This window comes from Symphalangus syndactylus, chromosome 1, assembly GCF_028878055.3.
Source record: "Symphalangus syndactylus isolate Jambi chromosome 1, NHGRI_mSymSyn1-v2.1_pri, whole genome shotgun sequence".
NCBI classification, from domain to species: Eukaryota; Metazoa; Chordata; class Mammalia; order Primates; family Hylobatidae; genus Symphalangus; species Symphalangus syndactylus.
In genome coordinates this window covers 28,771,332-28,794,234 of record NC_072423.2, presented here as the reverse complement: position 1 = coordinate 28,794,234, position 22,903 = coordinate 28,771,332, and the positions used below count along the sequence as shown (strand labels likewise).

The following is a 22,903-nucleotide window of genomic DNA, read 5'->3' as shown; positions in this document are numbered from 1 at the left end:
TCCCCTCCCTCCCTCCCTCCCTTCCTTCCTTCCTTCCTTCCCTTCCTTCCTTCCTTCCTTCCTTCCTTCCTTTTCTCCCTCTCTCTCTCTCTCTCTCTCTTTCATACAGAGTCTTGCTCTGTAGCCCAGGCTGGAGTGCAGTGGTGCGATCTCGGCTTACTGCAACCTCTGCCTCCTGGGTTCAAGTGATTCTCCTGCCTCAGCCTCCCCAGTAGCTGGGATTACAAGCTCCTGCCACCACACCTGGCTAATTTTTATATTTTTAGTAGAGATGGAGTTTTACCACGTTAGGCAGGCTGGTCTCAAACTCCTGGCCTCAAGTGATCCACCTGCCTCGGCCTCCCAAAATGCTAGGATTACAGGTGTGAGCCACCGTGCCCAGCCTGACACTGTTCTTGAATTAACTTTTCACTTTCAGTTGTCAAAAAGACAGAAAATAAGTGCTGGTGAGGCTGCGGAGGAGTTGAAACACTTTTGCACTGCCAGTGGGAATATAAAATGGTGCAGCCACTATGGAAAATAGCATAATGGTTCCTCAAAAAATAAACATAGAATTACCATAGGATCTAGCAATCTCACTTCTGGATATATACCCAAAAGAATTGAAGGCAGGAATCCGAGCAGATATTTATACAGTAGACCCGTGTTCATAACAGTGATATTCACAAAAGCAAAGAGGTAGAAACAATCCAAATGCTATCTGATAACTGGATACGCAAAATGTGGTATAGAGACAAGGAACTATCATTTGGCCTTAAAAAGGAAATCCTGGCACATGCATAAAGACATGCTAAGTAAAATAAACCAGTCACAGAAGGACACATGCTGTATGATTACACTTACATTAGGAATGCAGAGTAGGCAAATTCAGAGACAGAAAGTCGGATGATGGTTGCCAAGGGTTGGGAGGAAGGGGAGTTGTTTAATGAGTGCAGAGCTTCAGTTGGAGAAGAAGTTCTGAAGGTGGATGGCGGTGATGGTTGCATAACCATGTGAATGCCCTTAAAGACACTGAAGTGTATAATTAAAAATGGTAGGGTCAGGCCAGGCGCGGTGGCTCACGCTTGTAATCCCAACACTTTGGGAGGCCGAGGCGGGTGGATCACGAGGTCAGGAGATCGAGACCACGGTGAAACCCCGTCTCTACTGAAAAAACACAAAAAATTAGCTGGGCGTGGTGGCAGGCGCCTGTAGTCCTAGCTACTCGGAGAGGCTGAGGCAGGAGAATGGCGTGAACCCGGGAGGTGGAGCTTGCCGTGAGCCGAGATTGTGCCACTGCACTCCAGCCTGGGCGACAGAGCGAGACTCTGTCTCAAAAAAAAAAAAAAAAAAAAAAAAAGGTTGGGTCGGGTACAGTGGCTCATGCCTGTAATCCCAGCACTTTGGGAGGCCAAGGCAGGTGGATCACAAGGTCAGGAGTTCGAGACCAGCCTGGTCAATATGGTGAAACCGTGTCTCTACTAAAAATACAAAAAATTAGCCAGGCATAGTGGCAGGCACTTGTAGTCCCAGCTACTTAGGAGGCTAAGGCAGGAAAATCGCTTGAACCCGGGAGGTGGAGGTTGCAGTAAGCCAAGATCGCGCCACTGCACTCTAGCCTGGGTGACAGAGCGAGACTCCATCTCAAAAGAAAAAAAAAAGGCTAAGGCTGAGTGCAGTGGCTCACACCTATAATCCCAGCACTTTGGGAAGCTGACTGGATCATCTGAGGGCAGGAGTTAGAGACCAGCCTGGCCAACATGGTGAAACCCTATCTCTACTAAAACTATAAAAATTAGCTAGGCATGGTGGCAGGTGCCTGTAATCTCAGCTACTCAGGAGGCTGAGGCAAGAGAATCGCTCGAACCCCGGAGGCAGAGGTTGCAGTGAGTTGAGATCACGCCATTGCACTCCAGCCGGGGTGACAAAGCAAGACTCTGTCTCAAAAAGAAAAAAAAAAAAGTTAAGATGGTAGATCATATGTTGTGTATATTTTATCACATTATTTTCTTTTCTTTTCTTTTCTTTTTTGAGACAGAGTTTTGCCCTTGTTGCCCAGGCTGGAGTGCAATGGTGCCATCTTGGCTCACTGCAACCTCTGCCTCCCAGGTTCAAGTGATTCTCCTGCCTCAGCCTCCCCAGTAGCTGGGATTACAGGTGCCTGCCACCACGCCTGGCTAATTTTTTGTATTTTTAGTAAAGACACGGTTTCACCATATTGGCCAGGCTGGTCTCAAACTCTTGACCTCAGGTGATCCACAGGCAGGAGCCACAGAGCCCAGATAACAATAATTTTTTTTAAGTACTCAGTTGTTCTTTATCTCCTTTGGAGAAAGGAGAATAGATTTAAACTGATTTCAGCTAAAAAATTTCCTGATCAGACAAGTTGCCAAAAGAATAACTGGAATTTCTTCTCTGACTATTTCTCAAGTATCTAGCCAGGCAGTGTGCTAAAAGCTAGGGACAGTGGCAAACCAAAAATCACAGATCCTACCTTAATGGGGCTAAGGGTTCAGCCCAATGGCTCTGAAACTTTAGCACATATGAAAATCCTCTGGTAGGCTTGTTGAGCACAAATTGCTAGCCCCTACGCTCAGGATTTCTGATTCAGGGGGACTGGGCTGGGGTCCAAGACTCTTCATTTCCATCAAGCTCCCGGGTGATGCCAATGTTGATGGTACAGGGACCACCCTTTAAGAAGCTCTAGGGCAGGAGCAGGGACTTGTAGGTAAGTAAGCAGTTTCAACCAAGTGTGCTGTGATGGGAATCCACCCAGTATACATACTAGGTAAGGCATCCATCTGTCCTAGGAGAGGTCAAGAAAGCCTTTCCTAGAGGAGGTGCTGCAGAAATTGAGATCTAACCTGAGACCTACAGGACATGGAGGAGTGAGACAGGTACATGAAAGAGACAGAGCATTTCAGTTGGAGAGTGTCCGATTTGCACAAGTCTAGAGGTAAGAACAGCCTGTTCTTGAAATTGCAAATCTTTCCACGTCATGGGCAGAGAGTGATGGGGAAAGTAATGAGCAAGGAAGAGAGACGTGAGGTCTATCAAAAAGGATATTAGGAGCCTACGGTTTCTCCACAGGATAAAAGGAAGCCAACCTCAGGCAGGCTTGCAGCATTCAAGAATTGAAGCTCTAAGAACTAAGGTGAGCTCATTGCCTCCGGGAGAAGGCATAGGTCCAGTAGAGTCGCAGACTAAGCAGGTGGGGAAGGGGGCAGTGGTACGTGCCCCTCTAGTTCTTGCACCATCTCACACAACTCAAGCTCCATTTCCTCAGAAAGCCTTCTGCTGTTCAGGTAAGAACAACCCAAGGCCATTGTGCCATCCAGTACAGTGGCCACGAGCCATGTGCGGCTGTTAAATTAGCTAAAATTAGAAGCCAGATCGGCAGTTGCACTAGCCTCATTTCAAGTGTTCAACAGCCACCTGTGATTAGTGGCTAGAAACAGAACATTTTTGGGCTGAGCTCAGTGGCTCATGCCTGTAATGCCAGCACTTTGGGAGGGTGAGGCGGGTGGATCACCTGAGGTCAGGAGTTCGAAACCAGCCTGGCTAACATGGTGAAACCTTGTTTCTACTAAAATAACAAAAAATTAACCAGGCGTGGTGGTGCGCGCCTGTAATCTCAGCTACTCAGGAGGCTGAGGCAGGAGAATCGCTTGAACCCAGGAGGCAGAGGTTGCAGTGAGCCGAGATCGTGCCATTGCACTCCAGCTTGGGCAACAAGAGCGAAACTCCATCTAAAAAAAAAAAAAAGCTGAACACTTTCATCATCCCAGAAAGTTCCCTAAGCCAGCACTGGTCCAGGAAATGAAGTATAAGCAGGATTAGGTCTAAGACTTGTCAGGCATTTTGGTTTTACTGCCTGAAGCCAGCAAGCAACTGGTTTGGGTCTTCACTCATGAAAACACACACACATACAAATATATACACACAGAGCTCTAAATTGATTTTTAAAAAATCTATAGGGTATAAAGCAAGACAATTAACAATTATACATTATATACAGTCTATAAATATCCTAGGTATCACTTTTATAATGAGATATAAGGAATTCTGGCTGGGCGCAGTGGCTCACGCCTGTAATCCCAGCATTTTGGGAGGCTGAGGCAGGCAGATTACCTGCAGTCAGGAGTTCGAGACCAGCCTTGCCAACATAGTGAAACCCCATCTCTACTAAAAGATACAAAAATTAGCCAGGTGTGGTGGTGGGCACCTGTAGTCCCAGCTACTGGGGAGGCTGAAGCAGGAAAATTGCTTGAACCCAGGAGGCAGAGGTTGCAGTCAGCAAAGATCATGCCACTGTACTCCAGCCCGGGCAACAGAGTGAGACCCTGTCTCAAAAAAAAAAAAAAAGAAAGAAAGAAAAAGAAAAAGAAAAGAAAAGAAAAAAAAGAATTTTCTTAAGCCACTAAGAAGAGTCCTAGAATCATACCTATTCTCCAAAGCCATCTGTAAATCCTAAAAATAACCAGTCAAGGGAATTGAGGGAGGAAAATATAGTCCAGATTAGAATTCTAAAAGGCCATTTTTACTGTTTATGTGCCAAAAAAAAAAAAAAAAAAAAGCTAAGCTTTTAAAGCTTTCTCTATTGTGTATTTTACCAAAGTCAGTATGAAGGATTCAAAATATTACATAGCTAATCCTTACTCCAAGTTCTAAAACTAAAACGCAAGAGATGGTTGCATGCCAAGTTGGTAACAAATCCCTATGCCAAAGATAGAAGTGGAAATTGATGCAAGGAGGAAATGAGTTATGCTGTAAAATGAAACACACACCCAAGAGAAAGGCTTAACCCTTGGGCTGACCATAGCAGCAAACACTGTAACCAGTTAAAAAGTCCAAGAAGCCAGAGGTAGATGATAATTTCTACAAATTCAGAGATGTTCTTGTTTTGCCAGCTGCTCCACAAGGACTTGACCAGCCTGGATAAAAAGAGCCCACCTTCCACTTCCCATGAAGGATCAGATGGGCAGCTTCCCAGTGAGTAAGGTGGGTGGCTGAGTATCCCGATCTTGATGGTGAGGGACAGGTGGCTTTGGGAAGTGTACTCAGACAGGACAGCTTCCTTGCTCAACCGTAGCCTGACCCAGGCATATTAGGGGAGGACCAGCTCAGAAAGAAAGCAGAGCCAAGTGTATGCATTGCTCAAAACCTCTGATGACCAGGAAGGCTTGGCCGCCATTCCCTAGAGCCACGCATTCTGCCTGCCCCATGACTCCTCCATCCTCAGAGCCGTATCTCCTCCTGGGCCTGCCCTGCCAGATCTGATTAGCTCCCTTTTCCCTGCTCTGCTATTAAACGCCTTCCTTGGGTTCAAATAAAGCTAGTTCCTCTAGAGCCTTTCTAGGCATGCCCATGCGCCTTCCCACTCCAAACCCACTATGAATGGAAGACCATTCATTCACCAATTCCTCGTTTAGTTAAAAATCAAGACCCACCAGCAAGAAACTCAGTGCAAGGCTCCTTGGAGGTGCTGGGGTAAAGCAAGAAACTGCCAGTACTTCATTAAGCCAGCAGGCAACTGGTTTGAGCCTTAATTCATGAAAACGCACACACTTCCCTCTAAATTGATTTTTAAAATATCATAAATGCCATCGGACTATCTCAAATGGCAAGAAACGGCCAAAGATGACTCCAGAGTAGATAATTGAAATGGGTGTGGGGAAAGGAAGCTCATTCAAGAGCACTGAGCCTGGGGCATCCCAAATGCACAGCAAACAGTAGATCTGGTTGAAGAACTTTTATTTGTAATTCTGATTTCATAATGTATTAATGATAGCATCAGCTAGCATTTATTGAGCCAGTGCTATGTGTCAAGTACCATACCAAGCATTTAACACACACAAATGCATTTAAATATACAAGGATCCAATAAGGTAGGTCCTGTTATTCCCCTTGTATAAATGAAGACACTGAGGTCAGGAAACTTGTCCATGGTCTCACAAGTGTGCAGTAGAGTCCAGATTAAAATCCAGCCAGCCCAGCATCCTGCTCATAAAACCCTCATGCTGAGAACTGCTGAACTGCATTTTTTTTTTGAGACAGGGTCTCACTCTGTCACTCAGGCTGGAGTGCAGTGGTGTGATCTCAGCTCACTGCAACCTCTGCCTCCCAGGTTCAAGTGATTCTCCTGCCTCAGCCTCCTGAGTAGCTGGGACTACAGGTGCGTGCCACCATGCCCAGCTAATGAGAACTGCTTTTTCTTGCACTCAGGCAGAAGTGCCTCTAGGTGCCCACCCACCCCAGCTGCCAATGGGAACTGCAGTCCAAGATTTCACATTTCAGTTAGATGTCTCAAAATTTGTTTAGATCTTTCCAGAGCAGTCCACAAAATGCCACTTGCCTTGACAGGCCTGTATTATATATGCAATGGCACCACAGAATTTAGTCACCATCCAGTTTGCCTCCATCCAATTTGGGATCTTCCTCACTCCGTGAGACACAAGGCTCCTTTCTCCTGCCTCCAGCCAGCCCATGCTCAGAACAGGGTACCCCTGGAGCCAAATTGTTGAGGCAGGAGCTCCAGATGGGTAGAAATGGGATAGAGGAGAAGGAGAGGTTGAGACAGGGACCTTGAGATGCACAGCAAGCCAGCCAGTGGGGAGGCTACCCCTGGAGGGCAAACCACACGCAGGAGACAGGTATACTGGGGCTTGCCTACTGCGGCAGATTGCAAGTTCATGGCAATATACCTGTAGGTGAAAACGTGTCAACATGCCCCAATGTTAAGGACAGAATAGCAAGGGGACAGTCAGATACGAGTTAAAGTCACCATCCTTCTAGGAACATGGATGTGAATTTTGTTGGTTTTGTTCTGTAACGGAGTCTCACTCTGTCACCCAGGCTGGAGTGCAGTGGCACGATCTCGGCTCACTGCAACCTCTGCCTCCCAGGTTCAAGCGATTCTCCTGCTTGAGTAGCTGGGATTACAGGCACGTGCCACCACACCTAGCTAATTTTTGTATTTTTAGTAGAGACAGGGTTTCACCATGTTGGTCAGGCTGGTCTCAAACTCCTGTTCAAGTGATCTGCCCACCTCAGCCTCCCAAAGTGCTGGAATTACAGGCGTGAGCCACTGCGCCCTGCCTGGACTTGAATTTTTGTCAGAAAGAGATTTGCAATTAATGCTGATTGCAACTGATGGTGGAATTAAGATGGTAAGTCTTACATTACAACCACCTCCTACAATCAAAATGGAGCTGTTTCTGTGGGAGTCAGACTACCTCCTTTAGAGGATATGGGAGTAGTCCAGCACGCATTCAGACAGTTTTATTAAGCATGATATAGTCTACCTCTCTCAGCACTAGGCGTGGTACATCTCCTATTGTTAGGCAATTCCCTTACTGCCTGATCCTTCAATTCACTTTCTTTATAATTACGAAATGGTCTGAGATTACCAGGTTCCCCTTGCTCAAGCTTCCAAAAATAAGGCTGAGGAGTTACATTTGGACATCTGCTCTTCAAAAGCCAAAGGCAGAGTTTACTCTCTGTTAAATAATGAGCTGTCCAGGCATATTTTGATTCACTCAGGCCACATACAGCAGCAAGAGGCGCTGGGCGGTGCCTCAGGTCTATATTTTACTGTAATCCTATAGGTTGGAAATCAATGAGCTGATCAGAACATACCCAGTTTCCAAAGATATGAGTGGCCCCATCAATATAAATTAGTTCTCCAGTAATGTCAAAGGGCACACTTAGCAGCACCGTCGGAACAACCAGAAAAACCACATTCAAAAGGGAACACCGCCTAAGGCACACAACTCATGATAAATACCTGGGAAAAAACCAGTTAGCTGTGCCTTTAGCTGTTCCCACCCCAATTTTCACGATTAAAACTACAATCAACGTACTGATTATTTGGCAGACATCTCTATAATGCTCATACTCCTAAAAAACATGTTATGTTGGTTAACTGAACCTATACAATACTTAGAAATCTCCCTAAAGTTATCCTAAAAACAAAACAAAAACAAAAACTTCGCAAGCTTTCTGAGTTCAAACCTGTAATTTTGTTACATATCAGTGCTTTGTAAAAGAGCTAAGACAGGCTGGGCGCGGTGGCTCACGCTTGTAATCCCAGCATTTTGGGAGGCCGAGGCGGGCGGATCATGAGGTCAGGAGATCGAGACCATGGTGAAACCCCGTCTCTACTAAAAAAAAAATAAATAAAAAATACAAAAAATTAGCCAGGCGTGGTGGCAGGCGCCTGTAGTCCCAGCTACTCGGAGAGGCTGAGGCAGGAGAATGGCGTGAACCCGGGAGGCGGAGCTTGCAGTGAGCCGAGATCGTGCCACTGCACTCCAGCCTGGGTGACAGAGCGAGACTCTGTCTTAAAAAAAGAGCTAAGATAATTATATGGAACAAGCCTCCTAAAATGTAAAATCCCATTGTTCCTCTACTACCCGCCCATCAGTGGCAAATAGACACCTTACCATGACATTCACCTTGAGTATTGCTAGCAGGGGAAGTGGAGGAGAAGGCAGTCAATTATACCTGATTGTCAGGGATGGAGAGAGACAGGAGGGATGCTGAGTTGGCCTTGAAGGTCAAGTCCCAAGCCGTGCCACTATCTGATTGGGAGACAGAAAGTGAGAGGAGAAATGCATTTCTGGAGAGAAATCCCTGGGGGCAAATATTCTGCCACACTGAAGGCACACAGGATTAGTTCAGAGTTACTAAAGTGCGGGTAGACAGGGGCAGAAGAAGAGAGCTGGAAGAGGAGACTGGAAAGCAGACTGAGGCAAGGCTGGGAAGGCCTTGGGTGCTAGAGGCATTTGGAATTTGTGTGCTAAGCAGGGAGAGGCCATTGGAGTTCCCCCATGCATTGAGTAAACAGCACCTCCTGACCGCATGGCAGGTATTCAGTCAGCTGCTGGTGAGCAACGTGGCTCCTGTCCCTATGAAGCTTAAAGTCTAGGGTAAGGCAGACCTTAGGAATTCGGCACACAGAAGCCTGTCTGCTGTGATGGAGAAGTAACAGGGACAATGAGGACACAGAGCAGGGAAGGGGGTCTAGGAAACTATTCTGGAACAAGTGAGTTGGTCCCTGACGTTGAAGCATCTGCAGAGGTGAGGAGGTGGGGAGCAGAAGTGCAGGAACCATCTGTGCAAAGAGCCTGGGGCCTCAACAACAAGAACTGTTTTAATCAGATTTGCATTTTAGAAATGATAACCCTAGGCCTGGAGCGGTGGCTCATGCCTGTAATTCCAACACTAAGGGAGGCAGAGGCTCTACTAACAAATCTCTACTAAGCTGGGTGTGGTGGTGCACGCCTGTAATTCCAGCTACTCAGGAGGCTGAAGCAGGAAAATCTCTTGAACCCAGGAGGCAGAGGACCCAGTGAGCCAAGATCACACCATTGCACTCCAGCCTGGGTGACAGAGCGAGACTGTCTAAAAAAAAAAAATGAAAGAAATGATAACCCTGACCGAGGACTCCAGGAAGAGACGGTGTTAATCTGCGGCCAAGACAAGAGTGCAGAAAGTCCTTACTGTCCTCTGGCAACAGGGGCTAAAGGCGGAGGCTAATAAGGTGGTGCAGACAGAAAGGATGGGATTTATGGCAGAACTTTCAGAGGCAGAAGCAGCATTTTACAACTCACTTCATCCGGGCAGGGAGTCTGGGAGGAAAAACATTGAAAAAGGTGCCCAGTTTCTAGCCTTAGCAACTGCTGCAGGCAGCTGAACTCTGCAAAAGTTCTTATTTGGCTCCAACATTCTATACGCACTTATTAGCATTTTATTCAAGAAGAGGGTGCTTCCCCCAAATGTTTCCATATTGCGAAAGGAAGCTAAATTTCAAACTTCAAGTGTCTACTCAAACCTAACACTGAACCCCTCAATTTCCCTCATAACTCCATTATCCCCCAGGCTTCCTCACGTCAGTAAAAGGCAACCCCATCTCCCAGGTGCTCATGCCAAACACCTAGAGTCATGCTGGAGTCTCATCTTCCCTCCTACCCTGCTCCCTATCCATCTGCAAGCCCTTGGCTCTGCCTTCCGAATGTTTCCAGAACCTAAAACCTCTCCCCACCTCCCTGCGAGCTGCTTGGCTGAAGCTCTGTTCTCCCTCACCGGGATTAGAGGTAGCCCCAGACAGCATGCCTTTCAGTCTAACTCCAACATGGAGGGCAGGCTGATTCTTTCCAAAGGTAATCAGATGGAGTTACTCCTCAGCTCGAAACTCTGCAATGGGTTCTCACTTCTCTCAGAGTAAAACCCAAAATCTATCTGCTCTCTTTCCCTCTCATCTACAGCCACCCTGCTGTCTCCCTGGTCCTGGAGCTTGGGGCCACACAGTATCTATTTCTGTATCTGGAACGCTCTTCCCCAGTAGCCACAAGGCTTAGCGCCTCACCTTACTGTCCTAGCTCTAATGTCACCTTTTTAGGAGCCCAATCAATCGCCACTATATTTAAACCCCAGCCTTGCCAGTCCCTCACCTCTTTTGCCCTTCATGCTTATTTATTTTTCCTTGCACATATCATCACATGTGATAAATGTTAATACCACACATTAGTGTGTTTATTCTCTTCTCCACACAAGAATGCCAACTCCACAGGGGCAGGGATCTTGTCTCTTTTCTCTTTGCTGTATGATGAACACCCAGGACAGAGGCTGGCACAGAGGAGATGAGAAAGAGAAGGAAGAAGAGACAGAGAGGTCAGGTGTGGTGGCTCATGCCTATAATCCCAACACTTTGGGAGGCCAAGAGGGATGGACTGCTTGAGCCTGGAGAGTTCGAGACCAGCTTGGGCAACATGGTGAAACCCCGTCTCTACAAAAAGTACAAAAATTAGTTGGGCTTGGTGGCATGTGCCTGTAGTCCCGGCTACTTGGAAATCTGAGTCGGGAGGATTGGTTGAGCCCAGGGGTCAAGGCTGCAGTGAGCAATGATCACGCCGTTGCAGTCCAGCCTGGGTGACAGAGGGAGATCCTGTCTCAAAAAAAGAAAAGAGAAAGAGAAGGAAGGAGGGGGAGAGAGAGGAAAAAAGAAAGGACGAGGGAAGGAGGAAGGAGAGAGGAGGAATGGAGGGAAGAGGAGAAGGAAGGGGAGAAGAGAGAAGAGAGGGAGGAAGGGAGAAGGGAGGAAAGAGAAAGAAGGAGACAGGGAGGGGGGAAAGAAATAGAAAGGAGGAAGGAATTCTAACTCCGTATTATCAAGGTCACAGATGAGTAGCCTAAAATAAAAAATTGGTTGCTCTCCCTAGGAGCAAGAGATTCTGTCAGGGAGCAGTGAAACAACTGGCCTTTTTTTTTTTTTTTTTTTTTTTGAAATGGAGTTTTGCTCTTGTTGCCCAGGCTGGAGTGCAATGGCTCATTCTGGGCTCGCTGCAACCTCCACCTCCTGGGTTCAAGCAATTCTCCTGCCTCAGCCTCCCGAGTAGCTGGGATTACAGACATGCGCCACCACGCCCAGCTAATTTTGTATTTTTAGTAGAGACGGGGTTTCTCCATGTTGGTCAGGCTGGTCTCAGACTCCCAACCTCAGGTGATCTGCCTGCCTTGGCCTCCCAAAGTGCTGGGATTACAAGCGTGAGCCGCTGTGCCCAGCCTAGGCATTTGTTTAAAATCTATCCATTCATGTGCTCCATTAGTCAAAATAAAAGGCAATATCTAGTAATGATGCCAAGATAAGGAGTAGGCTACATTGGATTCTAATCAAAGGAGGCATGAGTCACTGAAAAACCATCACCATTTGTTGGCTGCTTTCTTCTACAGTTTCTGAACAATAAATAAAGAAGGATTGGCCAATCTCGTTACTTGGCATAACAAACCAGGTAAGCATACTTGATGATTCAATTCCATTGGGAACCAATACTACACATTAAGGAAACAAAACTAACATTGGTGTTCAGCTGAGTTCTGTCCAATGACTCTTTGCCTCCGCTGTGTCTTGTTGGGCATGCTGCTATAATTTTAAAGGTAATGACTGTAATAGTACCACTCGCATTCATGTGAGTTCACATGAATTAGGCTTCCACCGCTCTTGAAAGTAATTTTAATTATCTCGTTTAATGACCTTCACCCTGCAGGAAGGAAACAGAGACGTGAAGAGGTTAAGACAAGTGACGGAGGTCTCAAGGCCAGGCAGGGAAAGAGTGACTAGTTTTGGAGCCTGGGAGTCCACCTACACAATCAACCACAGTCACCCAGATCTGCCCGCTGAGGTGAGAGAAAGGAGGGGAAATAAAACAGCAAGTCCTTTTCTTTCCTTTTCATATCTGTTCTCAGGACTCATTTCCTGTCTAACTCAGAGTCACCTTAGATCCTTAAAAGTGACTGGAACCAAGTCACCAAAAAAAAAAAAGCAATTATTTTTCACAATATGAAGCCTTCTTTGAGAGAAGTTGGCTAGCAAATAATAGGAGAAAAGGCTGGAACAACTGTCTAGGACATTTTCTAATATGTTATTTTCACCCCCCTTCCCTCAAAGGTCAACAAGATACTCCATCGTGGAAGCTTCTTCAAAAGCAGTTCATCTGGATGTCTTCAATACTCCAGATGGCTTCTCTAAGTCCTACTCCAGGCCGATCGTTATGCAATCTGTTATCTTCCTTTCCAACTGTTTTCTCAGGCTTTTTTTTTTTTTTTTTTAAATAGGGTCTCACTGTCACCTAGGGTGGAGTGTGGTGGTGTGATCACAGCTCACTGCAGCCTTGACCTCCTGGGCTCAAGTGATTCCTCCCACCTCAGCCTCCTGAGTAGCTGGGACTATAGGCATGTGCCACTACACCCAGCTGATTTTTACATTTTTTGTAGAGATGGGATTTCGCTATGTTGCCCAGGCTAGTCTTGAACTTTTGGGTTCAAGCAATCTGCCGTCTCAGCATCTGAAAGTGCTGGAATTACAGGTGTGAGCCACAGTGCCTAGCCAGGCTAATTTCTTATCTATTGAAAGCTGGAATCCAATGCAGTAATCCAAAGCAGAAACTATGTAAGATTTCAATCTGTTATATATCTACCATCTTCCTGAGACAGGCCATTGAAAGTCAAATTCTACTGTCATTTGTTTCAGGGGAAAAAAGAAACATGAATATATATGTTTGTAAACACAAAGATGATTTCTAAAAAGATAACCAATAAACTGGTGATGGCCAGTGCCTTTGGGTAGGAGAGTTGGGTAACTGGGGTAAAAGGAGGCAGGAAGACTGACACTTTATTTTTTATTTATTTATTTATTTTGAGACAGGGTTTCACTCTGTTGCCCAAGCTGGAGTGCACTGGTGGGATCTCGGCTCACTGCAACCTCCGCCTCCCAGGCTGAAGCGATCCTCCCACCTCGGCTTCTCAAATAGCTGGGATTACAGGCATGTGCCACCATGCCCAGCTAATTTTTTGTAGTTTTTGTACAGACAGCGTTTTGCCATGTTGGCCAACCTGGTCTCGAACTCCTGAGCTCAAGAGATCCTCCTACCTTGGCCTCCCAAAGTTCTGGGATTACAGGGGTGAGCTACCTCATCCGGCCAAAACTGACACTTAATACCCTTTTGTACCTTTTGAAGGTTGTACCATTTGCATGTATTATTTATTCCAAAAATTAAATGAAAAAATAAATAATAGGTGGAACAAAACTGAAGCTTGGAAACTGTGGGAGCCCTTTATCAGGAAATAACAAACATGATGGTATCACCTCTTGACTTTCCAGTGATGGTCAACAACAGAAGCATTTACCAGATAGCGAGCTCCCCACATGCAAGCGGCAACTTTAATTGTACCTTAAATCTTTGCCCTTGTATTACTTATCTGTTGCTGCCTAACAAAATACCCCCAAATTTAGCAGTTTGAACCACAAGTATTTATAATCTCAGTTTCTTTTTTTTTTTTTTTTTTTTTTTTTTTTTGAGACGGAGTCTGGTTTGGTTACCCAGGCTGGAGTGCAGTGGCACGATCTCGGCTCACTGCAAGCTCTGCCTCCCAGGTTCAGGCCATTCTCCTGCCTCAGCCTCCAGAGCAGCTGGGACTACAGGCACCCGCCGCCACGCCCGGCTAATTTTTTGTATTTTTTTAATAGAGACGGGGTTTCACCGTGTTAGCCAGGATGGTCTCAATCTCCTGACCTCGTGATCCGCTCGCCTCGGCCTCCCAAAGTGCTGGGATTACAGGCGTAAGCCACCGCGCCTGGCCTATAATCTCAGTTTCAATGGATCAAGAATCTGGGTATGGCTCAGGGTCTCCTCGCAAGGCTGCAGTCAAGGTGTGAGCCAGGGCTGCAGTCATCTAAAGGTCGGCCTGGGGAGGATCCACCTCCAAGCTCACTCACAGGGTTGCTGGCAGGAATCCACCCCTATGGGCTGTTGGCCAGAGGCCAGCTCCAGTTCTTTGCCATGCATGTCTCTCCATGGGGCAGCTGGCTTCTCTTACAGTAAGTGAGAGCATGAGAGAGCATCAGCAAGAGGGAAGTGGGGTGTTTCTGTGCCCCAGCCTCAGAAGTGACATCCCATCACTGTGGCCATATTTTATTCACTAGAAGGGCATCACCAGGTCTAACCCCTGCTCAAGGGAGAGGGTTTCCCAGAAACAGAAGAAATCACAAATTACACTTAACAAGAATCCTGAGATATTTTAGAAAGGTTCCAAATCTGGCCAAAAGTAGCTTAAGAAGGCCTTTATGGACCAAGCATAAGAAGTCTAGCAGGGCTGGGTGTAATGGCTCACACTTGTAACAATTCCAGAACTTTGGGAGGCCGAGGTGGGCAGATTGTTTGAGCCCAGGAGTTCGAGACCAGCCCAGGCAACATAGCAAAACCCCATCTCTACAAAAAATGCAAAAATTAGCTGGGCATGTGCTTGTGGTCCCAGCTACTTGGGAGGCTGAAGTGAGAGGATCGCTTGAGCCTGGGAGGTCGAGGCTACAGTGAGCTGTTACTGCACCACTGCACTCCAGCCTGGGCAACAGAGTGATACCCTGTCTCAGTAAAGAAAGAAGGAGGAGAAGGAGAAGGAGAAGAGAAGGAGGAAGAGGAGGAAGAGGAAGAGGAGGAAGAGGAGGAAGAGGAAGAGGAGGAAGAAGAAGTCTAGCAGCAGAGAGAAATTACTTCACTCAAACCAGCATCGAGAGAGGTAGAGAATTAGGAACACTCACAGACAGAGCTGAAAGGCTCCCAGAAGGAGCAAAAATAACCTGTAAAATTAACCTTTGAAATCCAAAGTTAGTGTCAGGTATAGCCTAATGTTCACTTTTTAATTTTAGCAACACCGAACATGGTATTTCTACCTTATTTTTGGTATAATTATCCATTCTTGTGTAAGAAAAGAAAAAATAGGGGCGGGCATGGTGGCTCACGCCTGTAATCCCAGCACTTTGGGAGGCCGAGGGGGGTGGATCACAAGGTCAGCAGTTCGAGACCAGCCTGACCAACATGGTGAAACCCCGTCTCTACTAAAAATACAAAAAAATTAGCTGGGAGTGGTGGTGGGCGCCTGTAGTCCCAGTGACTTGGGAGGCTGAGGCAGGAGAATTGCTTGAAAACCGGAAGACAGAGGTTGCAGTGAGCCGAGATTGCCCGCTGCACTCTAGCCTGGGAAATAATAGCAAAACTCCACCTCAAAAAAAAAAGAGTAACATAGGTAAATTAACGGTTATAATATTAAACAGTCTCTTTTGGCTAAACCTGTTATAAATCACCATGGCATATAAATGTTAGAGCTTAGACGCTGAATAAACCAACTGGCCTTGAAGCCCATGTTTCTAATTCTCATAACAGATTTATTATGAATCTCAAATTTCACAAATTTATCTGTCTATGTAAAATTGTTTTGGAAGATGTCAATAAATGTAGAGAAATGTTTAAAATCTGAAGTTGGAAAAAGGTAAAGCAAACATTAGTTTTTAATCTTTTGCTCACTTGAGTAAATCCTTGCAAGGATTAAAAAATATCCAACTTGTGAAATTTGTTTAAAGTCCTTTTAAGATAAAAATGCATAAATGTATAATTACTCTAAACCTAACTGAAGACTTTATAGAATTCACCCAGTTTGAAAACAGAGGTCTTCTGGCCTGTCTCCCAAGTCATTATGTACAGCTGTGGGAAACATCCTGTTGCATGTTTAAATATATTAACAGCTTCGGGAATTTCACAATTAAAACTATGGTGGGCTGGCTTCCAATTCAGGCAGGCAGGTGAGGGGGTGTGGAGAGCAGGCAAACCAGAAATAAAAACGAGCTTCTTGAAAGATGGGGGAAAGGAAGTCATAATTACTTAGTAATCAGGAGTCCATATAGTTTGCCAGTTCTACTAGACGCTGGAGGGATTTCATTTAAACCCTAAGAAATACACTTGTTCAATCCTTACATTTTGCAACCTTCAAAATCTCTCAGTTGGCTTCAACCAAGAGGTTGCCTGATGGAGGTAATATTGTACACGATATGTAAAAAACTTTTATTTTTTCCGTGGACAGTTTCACTCCAATAGAAGGAAGCTGTGGTTTCACCTTTCTCTCTTTTGTTTTTCCAGCATGCCCACCCCTCGTCCTGACGTAACTGATTAGGAAATGATTTCTAACTGGTCAAGAGTCCAGCCTCAATAGCCACGTCTCTGATTCCATCAGAATTTCTACAGAAGACAATTTCCTTGTCTCAGCAAGGTGTGTATGATACATGTGGCCTGGCCAGGCCGGCTGCTCAAACAGAGCTGTGTTTGGGTCAGCCCACTGTTTAAAATGTTAAAATCAGACATGAAGACCATTCACATGACTGGTCTTCGTGTCTGACTCATGTCTGACACTGCTGGTCAGATATGAGTCATTTCCAAGAACACCAAAAAAGGAAGCCTTAAATGCTGATTGGTCTCCTTCAAAATCACTTGGGAAACTCCAGAAAGGGAAGGGATAAAACACAGGAACTTCTACTTTTTCAAAGTCTCCCGAGGTGATTTTTAATACTCAGAAGTTGGGACTGAGTCCCTGATCTAGGTTGAAGTGTGATGTGAATTCCATTCTTGCCAGTAGCTGGGTTATTTTGATCATTATCTTTATTCTTGAGACTGTTTCACTCCATCTGGAGACAGCTTTGTTGAGTTTTGGCAACACTGCAGAGTTGTTAAAATCATAAAACAGAACCACCTGTTTTTGAGCTATATGGGTTATTAGAAAAAATCTCTAAAATTCTTTATTTTTACAAGAGGAATCCAGAGCTCAGAAAGATTAGGGGAGGTGAGAGTGCTGAACTTGTATTTAGTCTCCCTGGGCCTCAGTGTCCCCATCTGTAAAGTGGAAATTAATATATTCATTAATTGATCAGTTATTGAATGCCTACTAGGTTGTGGACTCCAGGGATGGAGAAGATACGGTGATCTCTCACTATAACTTAAATCCTAACACAGACTGTTACAGTTCAATATGGGGAAACATAGGCAGGTGCAGTGGCTTGCACCAATAATTCCAGCACTTTGGGAGGCCGAGATGGGAGGATAGCATGATGTTGATGCCAGGAGTTTGAGACCAGCCTGAACAACATAAGGAGACCCCTGTATCTACAAAAAAAATTTTTTCAATTAGCCAGGCATGGTGGCACACACCTGTAGTCCTAGCCACTCAGGAGGCTGAGGCTGGAGGATGGCCTGAGTCCAGAAGTTTAAAGCTGCAGTGAGCTGTGTATGATCAGGCCATTGCACTCCAACCTGGGCAACAGAGCGAGAACCCATCTCTAAAAAACAGTAATAATAATATTTAAAATACAGTAAATGCCAGGAGAAGACAATATGCTCAGGTTGCAGTGGGAGCTTGGCAAAACTATACCTAACCCAGCCTGGGAAGCACATGGGAGGCCTCCGCCGTAAGCCAGAAAGCTGCTGCAGTGAAATCCATTTAATTGCAGAATGGAGCAGAAAGGGCAGAGGATGCAAAGATGCCCGCTCGCTATAGAATTTGTGAAAATAAGATGAAGTAATGGTTTGCCAGCAGCAAATAACTACACAGATACGAGCTATGAAATTAAGTAAAACTAATCAAGGCCACCCACAGCTGCTGCATTGTAGGTGCCAATCCAGCATCCTTAAGTTACGCCATTCATTTATTCCATCATTTTCCCCACAGGTTTATATCTAGACATTTCCATAAACCCAAATAAATTTTTTATTATGCATGCAGGCATCCTATAAAGAGTAGACTCTTATATCGTCTACTTTCCAAGCCTTTCTCTATCTTGACTATGCATGAGAGAATCAGCCAGGTTTATCCCAGATTGGCTAATAAGACTCTGGCAAGAACTCAGGCATCAATGTTTTTGATGCTTCCCAGGTGAACTTGAGAATCTCATTTATCAAAAAGTCAAGAATGAATGGTGCGCACACACACAAACAAAAAATTCTTCAGTCACCTCTGGTTTATGCATTTTTAGAAAGGCTCCAGATAATGTGGAATCTATTTGTTTGAGCCTTGACTATAATATGATTCTTTTAGGAAAACAGATTTACTGTCTAAATGATACCAGGCTCAGATTAATTCTAGTTTGTCTTTTTTTTTTTTTTTTTTTTTTGTGAGACAGTCTCACTCTTGTTGCCCAGGCTAAAGTGCAATGGTGCAATCTCGGCTCACTGCAAACTCGCCTCCTGGGTTCAAGCAATTCTCGTGGCTCAACCTCCCGAGTAGCTGGGATTACAGGCACCCACCACCATGCCCAGCTAATTTTTTTATTTTTAGTAGAGACAGGGTTTCCCCATGTTGGCCTGGCTGGTCTCAAACTCCTGAGCTCAGGTGATCTGCCTGCCTCAGCCTCCCAAAGTGCTGGGATCACAGGTGTGAGCCACCGTGCCCGGCCTGGTTTATCTTTTCTAAAGATGATGCACTGGCTGAAGGGAGGCAGGGACGTTCCTAGAAGTATGATGGGTGACAGAGAACACACTGTCCAGGTTAGGAATGCTCTACAGAGAGACTATAAAGTAGAAACTATAAAGATTACAGGGGAAAGAGGGCATCTGATGGAATGCAGGCATGGATAAGATAATATTTATGTATCTTTATGTTTAACAAAAGTTCTAACATGCTTACTGTGGTCCTTTGAAACTGATGACAGGCACACAACAGGATGGACACATATGGTTTAACAAACAAGTCTTTTTTATGTATTTATTTCCTTTAACAATATAGAAAGACTGCGGGGAATACGAACTTTAAAAATATCAAATATGCCTGGTAGATGCTGCCTTAAGTGAAGCAAGACTCCTGATATTCACAAGAAGAGACAACATAAAAGGAAATTGAAGGCCAGGCATGGTGGCTCATACCTGCAATCCCAGCAATTTGGGAGGCCAAGGCAGGTGGATCACTTGAGTTCAGGAGTTCAAGACCAGCCTGGCCAACATGGTGAAGCCCCATCTCTACTAAAAATACAAAAATTAGTCAGGCTTGGTGGCAGGCGCCTGTAATCCCAGCTACTCAGGTGGCTGAGGCAGGAAAATTGCTTGAACTGGGAGGCAGAGTTTGCAGTGAGCTGAGATCGTATCACTTAACTCCAGCCTGGGTGGCAGAGCGAGACCCCGTCTTAAAAAAATAATAAAAAATAAAAATAAACAAGGAAATTAAGCATTGAAGAAAACACAGAAGCCATCTCCTCTACCATACATCGAAGGGCACATGGTGACAGAGCTATTGTCATTTCAACAGTATTTCTGGGCTTCCCCTGCTCTCTACATCCTTGCTACTCGAGAAAGAAGAGTGAGCAGAGGGCGTAACTCAGGAGGGACTCCTACTTTAACTTTAACTGGGGTGGGCAGAGACTAGGCTGAAGAAATGACATTTGGGCCAAAGGCAGAAGATAAGGAGCCTTTCAGAGGAAGAGCTTTTCAAGCGAGAAAGCAGCAAATCTGAAGTTCCTGAGACAGGAAGGGACTCGTCATGCTTCAGAAACTGAAGCAGAAAAAGAATGGAATTTGCAGGGGGAAGCCGGGGTCAGGGAGGGCTGGGCATAGCGAGCTGTGGAGAGAAGGCAGCTGTTGTTAAAACCGCAGCATGAGCTACTACAAGAGTTGGCAGGATCTGAGTGGGTGCTCTGGTTTGGAAGGGGCAGGGTAGAAGTGTAGCCTTCATGTGAGAAGGCTACTGGAATGGTCCAGGAGAGGGAGGATGACAGCTTGAACCTCGCGGATGGCAGCAGAGATAGAGGTTATCAGGTGGCGTCAAGGTCTTCCAGAGGTAGAAGCAACAGTCCTTGGAGATGGATTGGAAATGAAGGCAGGGTGCGGTCTGGAAGAGAAAGGGGTCAGAGATCAAGTCCAGGCTTAAGCCAGAAGGCTTAAGCACCAGCTAGAGGGGTATCATCTTTTCAATTGATGTCAGAGTTCAGTGCTCAAGGTGCTGTGTTTAGGGGCATGCAGGAGAGTATGAAGTGTGCCTATGACTAAGTCCTGCGGAACCGTAGCATTTTAAGAGGACTCCTACCTGTGGTTTAGGATAGAATTCCTCAACCTCAACCCTAGTGACATTTTGGGTAAGATACTTCTTTGTTGTGGAGGCTGACCTGCATAGTGTAGGATATTTAGAAGTATCCCTGGCCTTGACCACTAGACACTTGTAGCATCCTGAATTGTGACAACTTAAAATGTTCCCCAGGGAGCAAAAGTCACATCTGGTTGACTAAGTTAGGTATACTTTTACAAAGTCTTTAATAAACTGGTGCCAGTCTTCTGTCTCAAAAAGTTCACAGGCAGGCCAGGGTAAGAGCTTCACAAATCATTTCAACTTTCTCATGTTCCAGCTTTGTTGACAAGCACCTAAAATTGACTTTAAAAAACCAGGCCTAGTATTAAGGTGGATGCTGCCTCATTGAATTAGAAAACAATTGGAGTTATACTAACCCCAAAATACACGAGATCTTGAAAACTCTTTATCCTTTGTCTTTTGACAACAACATAAACCCAAAATAGAACAGTGAGTGGATATAGGTGTTAGCTGGTTTTTCCCCTGTATGTAAATATTTCATAGCTCAGAGTTATGGGATGGTGTTTATTTCCAAGTAACATTTGTAAAAATATCTCTAACCCAAACCAAAATGCCACAAGTGTTCATTTTTTCCCAAGTAGATGCTTAAAAAAATTCCCAGTATTTTTGTTGCATTTCCAAAGTATGGCAATAAGTATCAAAAGTTAGTGCAAAAATCTTTAAATATCTATTTTTGTTGTTGTTTTGTTTTGTTTTGTTTTTTGAGACAGAGTCTTGCTCTGTCGCCCAGGCTGGAGTGCAATGGTGCGATCTCAGCTCACTGCAAGCTCCACCTCTGGGGTTCAAGCAACTCTCCTTCCTCAGCCTCCTGAGTAGCTGGGGATTACAGGCGCACACCACCATACCCAGCTAATTTTTGTATTTTTAGTAGAGATAGGGTTTCACCATGTTGGCCAGGCTGGTCTCAAACTCTTGACCTCAAGTGATCCACCTGCCTCAGCCTCCCAAAGTGTTGGGATTATAGGCATGAGCCACTGTACCTGGCTGTAAGTATCTATTTGTGTTTGTGACTATTTTACTAAGTTATGAAGTCCAAGAAAGAACTTGGTTATTCTCCTCTGGCAGCTTAGTGAAGGAGTAAAAGCCATAAAATTCACTTAAGTAGGCCACGGTGGATTCTTTTCATTGTAGAGTCACTATAAAAACAGCCAACAATTATTGGTTCATTGTTGTTCAATGGCCTTCTCTCTCATAAAACATGCCTCTAATAATGGCAGCTAATGCTAGTGCCTATCAGTGTGGAAAGGCATGTTTCTGACTTTACTATTTAATGTGTAATTATAGAACAGGTGCTACAATTTAAGAACTGTGCTGGGGGCTGAGCTACAACATGATACTTGCCAAGGTGCTGTTCTCACCGAGGTGGCCACGAGTGTAAACACAGACAAGTGGACCAGCAATGACAATATAGCTCAGGGATGCCACACCCCTGGGCCCACATCTGTCCTGCTTCTCACCTGCTCAAGGTGACAGGACTAAGGAATCCTAACACACCTTTGCTGCTGTGGCTGGACATTACCTCAGAATCCTGCTCGTCAAAAACCTCTCAGCCAGGGATTCTCAATCTGGAGCAGGCATCAGAATCACCTGGAAGTTTTATTAGGACACTGAATGCTGGGTCTTAATCCCAGAGCTTCTGAGTCAGTGAGTCTAGAGTGCAGCCCCCAGTTGTGCTGATGTTGCTGGTCCAGGGACCATACTTTGAAAACCAGTGTCTAGGCAACCACCACTGATCAAGCCACATGTGAGATAAAAGCTAGCTACCATCTCCGAGATGGTACCACCTATGCTAGGATGAGAATGTACAGGGAACCACTAGAACAAAGGAAGGGTCCCTCACTTTGGTCTGGGAAAGACAAGGAATCAGGAAATCTTCCAGGAGGAGGTAGCGCCTCCTGGAATATATGCAACTATATGATGCTCAGAGCTAGTCTAAAAATGGTGCCTGTAACAGTTAGAGAAACAAGCAAAGAAATTAAACAAAAATCCCAGGATCACCTTTTAAGTGGAGACCAATTGGTCCAGGGCAGAGGAGGGGAGAATCCAATAAATTTAACATAAACAGGACATTAGAGCTGAGAATGTTGCTAGGTATCTTCTAATCTAAGCCCCTTTATGTCTTTATTTCTTTTTTTTTTTGAAACGGAGTCTTGCTCTGTTGCCCAGACTGGAATGCAGTGGTGCGATCTCGGCTCATTGTAACCTCTACCTCCCGGGTTCAAGGGATTCTCCTTCCTCAGCCTCCTGAGTAGCTGGTATTATAGGCACGCACCACCACGCCTGGCTGATTTTTGTATTTTTACTGGAGACAGGGTTTCACCATGTTGGCCAGGCTGCTCTCGAACTCCTGACCTCAAGTGATCCACCCATCTCGGCCTCCCAAAGTGCTGGGATTACAGGCGTGAGCCGCTGTGCCCAGCCAAGCCCTTTTATTTCAATAACACAATGTGTTCTTCCAATGGTTCATGAAAAC

General features: G+C 45.3%; 1 protein-coding gene across 4 annotated transcripts in view; it reads right to left on the bottom strand.

Moving 5' to 3' along the window:
- ATP8B1 (ATPase phospholipid transporting 8B1) overlaps positions 1-22,903 on the bottom strand; it is a 147,420-nt gene that overhangs the window by 107,509 nt on the left and 17,008 nt on the right. The window lies entirely within an intron of this gene.